The following is a 6,972-nucleotide window of genomic DNA, read 5'->3' as shown; positions in this document are numbered from 1 at the left end:
TGCCTCAGCATCATATGCTCCATTCGTAAGGCTACGCAACTTAGAATTAGCCTTAGGAATCATTCATAGCGTTCCGGTTAAGCTGTGAAGCTTACTTGGTACATAGTCCGCTTATGCACCTTTAACCAACTATCCCTCCCTATATATGTTAACTTGACATTTTTATAAGTTGAATTGGAGGGGGGGGGGGGGAATCATTCATCAACTCCCCATTTACTGTTCATGGATGTTGCCATGTATTTTCCCGAATGACCGACCAAGATGGTCGTACATTCAGTTCTGGCTCACATGCCAGTTCATATACCCGGTCAGGATGGCTGAACACTTCCTGAGCCAAACCCGATGAAGGGTCGTGATAGCTGTATTTCCGACTTTTGCCCATATGTCATTCAAATGTCAACTCGATGTCCAACCATGCTGGATGTACATTTTCCACCCGATGTCCATCCATATTGGCTGTACATATTCAAGGACATCTACCCAACTGGCCTAATGCATCATTTGATGCAAGATTGGCTCTTGGCCAATGTAGCCTCCAACTAATGCCATAATGGCTTTAGCCCACATGCATACGCGATGTGCCTTAGTTGGCACCGGATATTGGCCATGGGCCAAATGCATCTCACATGCAACGTAAGCTTTGGATGAAGCTTCATCTCGAGAAATGGCGCATCTTTTAGCATGCGCCATGCTAAAAATACGGGGTGTTACACTCTTCACCCCTTCAAAGAATTTCGTCCCCGAAATTCAAAACCAAAACTATCGTGGACAATCTCTTCGGTTTGGATTTCCTGAGCAAAATTCTCATACCAGATGCTCAGAAATCACGGGTTTCTTCAAGTTGTCATGAACAACAATTTAGACCTTCTGAGCACATGTCCCATACCACCTTCCCAGGAATCCAAAAGTGCCTACAACAATACCAAGATTCGCAGTTGGCCATTGCCAAGAGGATATCTCGACCAGGTATCCTGAATGGCATGCCATTCCACCACCCAAGAATCCCTAAAGTTCACAAGGTTGAAGATGTCATCGAAATGACAAGATTTTAGCGCAAAACTGTGTGGAACGGTTTCCAGTTGCCCACCATCCCTAATGGTCATCCAGGTTGTTACTCGTAAATGGGATGCTAGTCGGGCCTGACAACGCACATCATTGGCCAATTTCCAACGTGTGGGATGATCAGTCCCATTGTCTACCCACCGTCCCAGACGGTTTTCCGGATATTCACTCGTAAGTGGGGTGCCACTTAGGCCAGGCAAACGCACAGCACTCACCCAAGCTCAACTCGAATTGCAAAGTAACTGGCAGTTCCAGCCACAAATTATTTCCGCGCAAAAGTTGGCCTACTCTCCAACTTCAAATTTCCATTAAGGAAAATACTCTCCAATGAGTCCACTCCGCACAAGTCCCTAGAGTTTTCTTGGAACTTGCTCTGATACCAACTGTGACGGACCGGAAAATTACGCCTTTGGCGCGTTGCCCCGCAGGTCGTAACTCCCACGGTGTGCCATGATGAAGCTACGATCCAGTCCTTAAGGCTGGGCAAATGCACATTCATCTGCCCTTGCAGGCATGCTCGACGAGCATGATGCATCTAACTTAGCTTCCACACCGTTCCAAAGCCACCCTTGTCCGCATAAGGGTATATGGCCATAAGGCCGTTGCCAAGAGTTCAAGCCATAGAGGCTATGGCCAATGCGTATTGCACGCATCATTGGCTCTGCCACAACGTAGGGAATTCATCACTGAATTTCCTATCTAGATGAGTAATCGTCAGCATCCGAGTCATATCCAGACTTAAGGTATAAGTCGTGGATTTAGGCATAGGCCTCTCTAAGCCTATTGTCATTCTCTTACTCCGCTTTACCGACTCTTCGTAGCTTGATAGTAAATATGAGCATCCACTTGCTGACATGCAATATTCCTCATCAAGTCTGGCCGCAATCATCTCTTGCATCGAGCTACCGAGATTGGATGATATGAGGGGCCAACGTGCTGGACCGGCAATGCTGCAATACATTGCGGCTGCCTACGTATCCTTCCCTACTCTAAAGGAATCAAGCACATACCGTATTTCATCCACGAAGGGACAGAAACTTATGTCAACTCGTTTGCATGGCCGTGGCCAAGCAATAGTGGTAATGGCCTAGTCCGTGTAGGCCGTTCCGTCAAATGTATCCAAGTGATGCATCATCGAGTCTATGGAATGGCATAGTGATGCCTCAGCATCATATGCTCCATTCGTAAGGCTACGCAACTTAGAATTAGCCTTAGGCATCATTCATAGCGTTACGGTAAAGATGTGAAGCTTACTTGGTACATAGTCCGCTTATGCACCTTTAACCAACTATCCCTCCCTATATATGTTAACTTGACATTTTTACAAGTTGAATTGGGGGAGGAAAAATAATTCATCAACTCCCCGTTTACTGTTCATGGCCGTTGCCATGTATTTTCCCGAATGACCGGCCAAGATGGTCGTACATTCAGTTCTAGCTCACATGCCAGTTCATATGCCCGGTCAGGATGGCTGAACACTTCCTGAGCCAAACCCGATGAAGGGTCGTTATAGTTTTATTTCCGACTTTGGCCCATAGGCCATTCAAATGTCAACTCGATGTCCAGCCATGTTGGCTATACATTTTCCACCCGATGTCCAGCCATGTTGGTTGTACATATTCAAGGCCATCTATCCAACTGGCCTAATGCATCATTTGATGCAATATTGGCTCTTGGACAATGTAGCCTCCAACTAATGCCATATCGGCCTTAGCCAACATGCATACGCGATGTGCCTTACTTGGCACCGAATATTGGCCCTGGGCCAAATGCATCTCACATGCAACGGAATCTTTGGATGAAGCTTCATCTCGAGCAATGGCGCATCTTTTAGCATGCGCTATGCAAAAAACACGGGGTGTTACACTCTTCACCCCTTCAAAGAATTTCGTCCCCGAAATTCAAAACCAAAACTATTGTGGACAATCTCTTCGGTTTGGATTTCTTGAGCAAAATTCCCATAAGAGATGCTCAGAAATCACGAGTTTCTTCAAGTTGTCATAAACAACAATTTAGACCTTATGAGCACATGTCCCATATCACCTGCCCAGGAATCCAAAAGTGCTCACAACAATACTAAGAATCGCAATTGGCCAGTGCCAAATGGATATCTCGACCAGGTATCCTGAATGGCATCCCATTTCACCACCCAAGAATCCCTAAAGTTCACAAGGTTGAAGATGTCATCGAAATGACAAGACTTAAGCGCAGTACTGTGTGGAACAGTTTCTAATTGCCTACCGTCCCTGACGGTCATCCAGGTTGCCACTCGTAAGTGGGATGCTAGCCGGGCCTTATAATGCACATCATTGGCCAATTGCTAACGTGTGGGATGATCAGTCCCATTGTCTACCCACCGTCCCAGACGGTCTTCCGGATATCCACTCGTAAGTTGGGTGCCACTTAGGCCACGCAAACTCACAGCACTCACCCAAGCTCAACTCGAATTGCAAAGTAACTGGCAGTTCCAGCCAGAAATTATTTTCGCGCAAAAGTTGTCCTACTCTCCAACTTCAAATTTCCATTAAGTAAAATACTCGTCAATCAGTCCACTCCGCACAAGTCCCTAGAGTTTTCTCGAAACTTGCTCTGATACCAACTGTGACGGACCGGAAAATTACGCCTTTGGCGCGTTTCCCTGTAGGCCGTAACTCCCCAGGTCCGCCATGATGAAGCTACGATCCGGGCCTTAAGGCTGGACAGGTGCACGTTCATTTGCCCTTGCAGGCATGCTCGACGAGCATGATGCAGCTAACTTAGCTTACACAGCGTTCCAAAGTCACCCTTGTCCGCAGAAGGGTATATGGCCATAAGGCCGTTGCCAAGAGTTCAAGCCATAGAGGCTACGACCAATGCATATTGCATGCATCATTGGCTCTGCCACAACGTAGGGAATTCATCACTGAATTTCCTATCTAGATGAGCAATCGTCAGCATCCGAGTCATATCCAGACATAAGGCATAAGCCGTGGATTTAGGCATAGGCCGCTCTAAGCCTATTGTCATTCTCTTACTCCGCTTTACCGACTCTTCGTAGCTTGATAGGAAGTATGAGAATCCACTTGATGGCATGCAACATTCTTCATCAAGTATGGCCGCAATCATCTCTTGCATCGAGCTACCGAGCTTAGATGATATGAGGGGCCAACGTGCTGGACCTGCAATGCTGCAACTCATTGCGGCTGCCTACATATCCTTCCCTACTCCAAAGGAATCAAGCACAGACCGTAGTTCATCCACAAAGGGACAGAAACTTACGCCAACTCGTTTGCATTGCCGTGGCCAAGCATAGTGGTAATGGCCCAGTCCGTGTAGGCCGTTCCGTCAAATGCATCGAAGTGATGCATCATCGAGTCTGTGGAATGGCATAATGATGCCTCAGCATCGTATGCTCCATTCGTAAGGCTACCCAACTTAGAATGATCCTTAGGCATCATTCATAGCGTTCCGGCTAAGCTGTGAAGCTTACTTGGTACATAGTCCGCTTATGCACCTTTAACCAACTATCCCTCCCTATATATGTTAACTTGACATTTTTACAAGTTGAATTGGGGGAGGAAAAATCATTCATCAACTTCCCGTTTACTGTATATGGCCGTTGCCATGTATTTTCCCGAATGACCGGCCAAGATGGCCGTACATTCAGTTCTGGCTCACATGCCAGTTCATATGCCCGGCCAGGATGACTGAACACTTCCTGAGCCAAACCCGAAGAAGGGCCGTGATAGCTGTATTTCCGACTTTGGCTCATAGGCCATTCAAATGTCAACTCGATGTCCAGCCATGTTGGCTGTACATTTTCCACCTGATGTCCAGCCATGTTGGCTGTACATATTCAAGGCCATCTACCCAACTGGCCTAATGGATCATTTGAAGCAAGATTGGCTCTTGGCGAATATAGCCTCCAACTAATGCAATATTGGCCTTAGCCAACATGCATACGTGATGTGCCTTACTTGGCACCGGATATTATCCCTGGGCCAAATGCATTTCACATGAAACGGAAGCTTTGGATGAAGCTTCATCTCGAGAAATGGCGCATCTTTTAGCATGCGCCATGCTAAAAACACGGGGTGTTACATCAATAGGTCACGAAATTGTTAGGGTTTGGAGAGAAGAAACATCATACGGAGCGATTATCAATCGTAACGTTATCTCTTTACTTTTCTCATATGTATATCATGGATGTTTCAACATCCATGAGTAGCTAAACACCTATTGATTGAGGATGAATTCTAAGTTGTAAACAAGATTTGAGTTATTATATTAATCTACTTTGAAGTTATTATATGATTATTGTTTGTTTATACTAATTAATATTTATGATTGATTGATAGATTGTTTAGGTGGCCAACTAAATTTATTTGTTGATTCAATCTATTGCTAGTATTGAGTTAGGATATAAGTAATCGTCGAATAACTTGTACAAAAGTAGAGAACACAAAACCTTGCGGAGGGATTCTGTGGAGCGATTGTGTGTATAAACAACACTAAAAAGTGGACCTTGATATAAGAGTCTAATTAGTAGGATCAACCTATAAATTCACAAAATATAAAGCATTCGATTGGATTACACCTTGAGTGATCTACTACTTGGTGGTTCGTTGAATATAATCTGGTAGGCGAGAACTTATGTATCCAGTGATATAAGGAATTTAGGGGATAACACTGATCTAGCTGTTATTCTACGGTTGGTGATAATCTATGATTAACGACGAGTAGGCAATTATAATAACTCATTGACGGTTTATATACGAAGAAGGATTCCTCGATCATATCTCTCTTTATTGATTACAATACAATTTTATTTGCTTTGATTATTTATTTTGTTCACAATCTAAAACAAAACCCCCTTATGACACTTTGACAACTAAAACTCACTGCTCTTCGTGGGAACGATCCTTACTTCCATTATATTACCAGTTAATTGTGTGGAAATAAGATTATTAATTTGATTGCACTTACGACAAGCATCAAATTTTGGCGCCGCTGCCGGGGAGCAGTCGGTATCTTTAGTTGTTATTTTTATTAGTTTTAATCTTGTTTTTAGAATTTCTTTTTAGTTTTTAATTTCGTTTTTCTATATTTTTATTTTCAGGTACTTAATCTCTGGCACCTAAAGACTGGGAATACCAGAGGTGCGGAATCCAAACTCGTAGGGGAACGGTGTTACAAGCACATCCACAGTTGCAAGAAGAACCTTCTACTTAAACAATGGTAGCCAGTACAAATAATCCACCACCTCCACCTGCGTAGAGGAAGTTAGGAGAGTTGACATCTCCATGCTTAGATTCGCAACCACTGTGCATTACAATCACTAACCCAGTGGAGCTGAAATTGATCTTACGTCATCATCTGCCAAAGTTCAAGGGACTTCCAACTAAATATCTGAATCGTCATCTTCGAAAATTTCAACAGAAGATGACAAGTCTTAGGAAAAGTACCGAAGACAGTGATACGGCATTGCTGCAAGCCTTCCAATTCTCTTTAATAGATTCAGCGGAAGAACGCTTGTATTACCTTCCTCCAGGGAGTATTACAACATGGGACGAGATGAAAAAGTTATTTTTAGAGAAGTATTTTCCTGCTTCTAAGGCAGCATCCGTTCGTAAAGAGATTAGTGGTGTTCTCCAGATTACTTGGGAGTCTCTCTATGAATACTGGGATAGGTACAAAAAGTTAGTGGCAAGCTGTCCCCATCACAACATATCTCCAACACTCATCATTCAATACTTCTATGAAGGATTACTTCCAGAGCAACGAAATTTGATTGATGCAGCCGCTGGTGGTTCACATACTGAGAAGACAATCTCGCAGGCGACTAATTTGATTGAGAGTATGGCTTTGAATGCTCAACAATTTTACACCAGACATGACTCAAATGTCAGGAGAGTGAGCGAGATTGGAGAT

This window comes from Papaver somniferum, chromosome 5 (genome assembly GCF_003573695.1).
Source record: "Papaver somniferum cultivar HN1 chromosome 5, ASM357369v1, whole genome shotgun sequence".
Classification (NCBI taxonomy): Eukaryota; Viridiplantae; Streptophyta; class Magnoliopsida; order Ranunculales; family Papaveraceae; genus Papaver; species Papaver somniferum.
The sequence above is the reverse complement of the archived record's forward strand: the minus strand, read 5'-3'. Positions refer to the sequence as shown.